A 3809-nucleotide genomic window follows, 5' to 3' on the forward strand; every position below is an offset into this window, starting at 1 on the left:
GTAGCTCGTGGATTACTGTCTATCTCCATTCCTCCTATTTGTGCTCACTGCCTTCTCTGCTACAGAAAACTTTGTATTTATCTGGTGTAACTTCCACCTAAATCAGCACACCCACTGCCTCTTGTTGGACATGACTCTGCTGCGAGCATGAGTCTGCCAATAGGAAGTACAAGGTCGGGAATGCAGGTGGCAGGGCAGGAGGGAGAAGGGTTGGGCACCGGCATCTTACACGACAGGGACAGGACAAGTCTGCTCCTATGATGGGCAGCTATGCATCATACGTTGGGAGGGGACACTGGTACCTGCTCCTGGCATAGGTCAGAAGAGATGGCTGGGTTTAGAACAGGGTTTAGAAGCTAAGCTTGCTACAGCATTAATTCCCCAATTAAGAAAAAAAAATGGAGTAATTTGTTCCTAATTGAATTTCCTCAATCAGATTGTTCTTCAGCTACTTGAGGTGTAATTTTCCTTACTGTGCCCCTTCCCTGCCACATACACCCTGCCTTCTGCCCTTTGCTTAAAGCATTCAATTAAAAACTTTCTGGGCTTTCCTTTCCCCATGTAAAAGAAGGGATGGGTCAGTCACTGGACTAGGATGAGAAAATTCTACATTCAATTGCTGTATTTGCTGAAGAACCCCAACATATTTTTAGGAGAAAAAAAAAATCTCTTTCTCTCTCTGTATCCCAGGTTCCCATCAGTAAAGCAAAATCAGAGTCCCCTCCCTGTCCAAAGTGCTGGGAAGAAAAAACGTTAAGTTTGATGTTTAACTTGCATGATGCTAGGCACCAAAAAAAAAAATCCGAGCAAAAAGATTAGAGCAGAATTTTGTGGCTTACAGAGATTCTTTACTGTTGAGAAGATGTTATGAGATCCTTGAGCAAATGGTGCTTTAGAAATATCAGATACTGCAGCAATGCAATGCAATCCATAGTGTAGCGATGCAATCTATGCCATCAGCATGATAATATACTCTTCCCTGATTAGGATCTTACTGGTTAATGCCCACTGCTGAGAGATGTATTACAGAAAATCTTACTGGAGAGCAAGGAAGTGAGAAAGTCTGCCGCTTTGACACCAAGTAAGTCTTACTAAGGCAAACGCTGCCTTATTCCTGAGTGAGTCATGGTTTGGGTTTTTACCCTTTGAGAGATTTCTCATTTTAGCTGAGAAAAGTTCTCTCCACTTGTCCAAACCTACAAGAAGTCATTAAGCAAGAATTAAAAAAAATATTAAATCTAAATGCATTTGCATGCTATGAAGAAAAAAATCTCAGTGTGTTTTGTTGAAGACAAGGACAAGGTCCTGAACAACCTGATAGTAACGTCAAAGTTTGCCCTGCTTTGCACAGGGGATGGATGACATGACCTTCTGAGGTCCCTTCAAAATGATATTATTCTATGCTTCTAAACCAAACAAAATTCTTTAGTTTGGGTCAGTGTTTTCCATTTGAAGAACATCCATGCAAAGTAAAATAAACAATCATTCATTATCATGCCAGACAGAGGCCGAGCATGTTTCACACACATACCCTTCCCTGGCACTCTCCAACGGCGACTGATGGTGATGCGGACTGGGAAGGGTAGAGTCTAGTGCATGGTGTCTTGAAGGGATGTCATGAGGAGGCGGCAATATACCTGGTGAGGGACCGTTATGGTTAGCGCTGGAACCACTGTACATGCCTGTGAACACACATCATTTTGCAAAATAAAATAAGCAAGGAAGCATCCAAGTAAGTCCTTGAGAGTCCCCAGCCCCTTCCCTGTTCCCCCACCCGACCCCGAGACACAAACCCACAGCAGCCCACTTCTGTTGGGGGAGTCGCACTGCCCGGGGGAGTCACCTACTCAGAGACCCAGTACCTCAGCGAGTACCGCTGTGCTCGGAACACCACGCGAAGCTGTACCACGCTATTTTGACACACGTGTGTCTCCTCTCAGCCCTCTCAGGTGGTCCATTTCTTCCTTGCTCTGACTGCAGACCTGTAAGCACTCCTGCTAAGAGCTCGCAGGACTTGGCAGGACTCTCACCCTGCCTTTACCGTACTTCTGAGTGAGAACCTGCAGTATGATGGAGCTCATATTGACGGCAGAGTGGTACGTGATACCTTGCCGACATCACGTAAGACACTGAACTCACAGCACTGTGTTTGCATAAGGGGGACCAGGACCTGGGTTTCTTTTATTGTTAATTTCAAACTTTTTAATTTGACTTTCAGTTAGTATGTGGTTGGATATCCTAGACCACTTAAAAATATGACATATGGATACAAATGAAACCTCAATAAATAAAATGCAAAGAGGAGTCAGGAGAAATTTTTTATGAAGCCATGAAGACAAAAGGTTTACTGGTACACAGAGGTACTGAAGGAGTGTGGATGTTCCATTTTGGGGGGGACTCTGGCTACTCCCCTCTACCGTGGCAGTCAGGACCAACAGCCAAGTGTCCAGCATGCCCTCAAGTACATACTTTGTTGAGGAAGCTTTCTCCAGGACTCCTGAATTAAGATGCTGGGATTAAGTGTTTTTTCTTATAGTCTCCCTTCTGAAGAGTAAGCGATGCACTAAGGCAGTCTGGGCTATCCAGAGGTCAGGGCCTTGACAGTGACTTTTGGCATGACGGCTGCACTGAGGGCAGGTCTCTCTAATGAGGGGAGATGGCAGAAGTGCTTGTTGCCTGGAGTTACGGATGCTGTTTGCAAATCCCACCCTATGGCAGGGGGAAAAAAAAGACTGGCTCCTAGTAAATGCAATTCTCGGAAAAGTCTACTCTTTCTTTCCTCAGTTTCTCTGCCCTTCTCCTCCTCTTCTTAAAGTTTGCCTACAACACATCTCCAGAGTTTTGGCCCACCAAGGCACGCCTCCCAGGGGATCTGCGCACAGAGGAGGACTAGAGCAGCCACTCGCCTTGTATTCTGAAGGCTGTGGGGAGCAAATGAAGTTTGCCAGCTCCCACAGTGTCCAGCCATACAGCACAGAAGACCCCACACCGCCTCTGAGGCCCAGTTTCTTTGCCTTCTCTCCTCCTGTAGCGTTCGTCTTTCCTCTCCCACTCATTGTGTGCAGAGCTACACATTCAGGAAGACGGAGCTGTGTGTCAGCTATGCTTGGCCGTGTCCCGTGTCACCGACAGGGTTCTGGATGGCCCTCCTCCCAAACCCTCGCAGTGACATGGAACAAGCAGAAGGCAACACGAAAATCTGGAGCTGTGGGGAATGTGTGACGGCCCTCTGGGCGGATAAGCAACGGCTGAATGTCAGCATCTGTTTCAGTGCGACTGGAGAGCAGACCCACTAAGGCAAGATTCCAGCCACCTTTGTCAAGGACTTCAGATGAGTCAAAAACCTCTCATGAACAATGAGTGCTCAGCTGTTGACAGATCTAAAGCAAAAAAATGAACCACATCATCTCTGTCTCCTGCTAGACAGAACATTTGTCAACCAGCCAGTGAAACCAACTTGCTTTCTGCACCGAAAGCCAGACTGAAAGGGCTTTAAGAAGTCAGATGTTCCCAGGTGATGCTGGGATTTATTTGTCAAAACCTCTTCCGACAATAGCAAGTCAGTAGCTACGATGCTATGTTGTGAAAAATGTCATTTTTCTACTGGTAGCTTCAGTCCATTTTATAATACAATAGTTTCCACTTCCCCCAAATCCTTACTGTTCAGTATTCCTTACTGAATATCAGGCTTAGAAAATGAGCCAAATGCCAATTTGACCTTGACTGCACACTGTCATTTCACACTTCGGCTGTATTTCCTACAACACACAGTTCAGGTATATTGACAGCACAGCCTGAAGGAAACTGCT

This window comes from Cariama cristata, unplaced genomic scaffold (genome assembly GCF_000690535.1).
Source record: "Cariama cristata isolate BGI_N322 unplaced genomic scaffold, ASM69053v1 scaffold14863, whole genome shotgun sequence".
In the NCBI taxonomy this organism is placed as follows: Eukaryota; Metazoa; Chordata; class Aves; order Cariamiformes; family Cariamidae; genus Cariama; species Cariama cristata.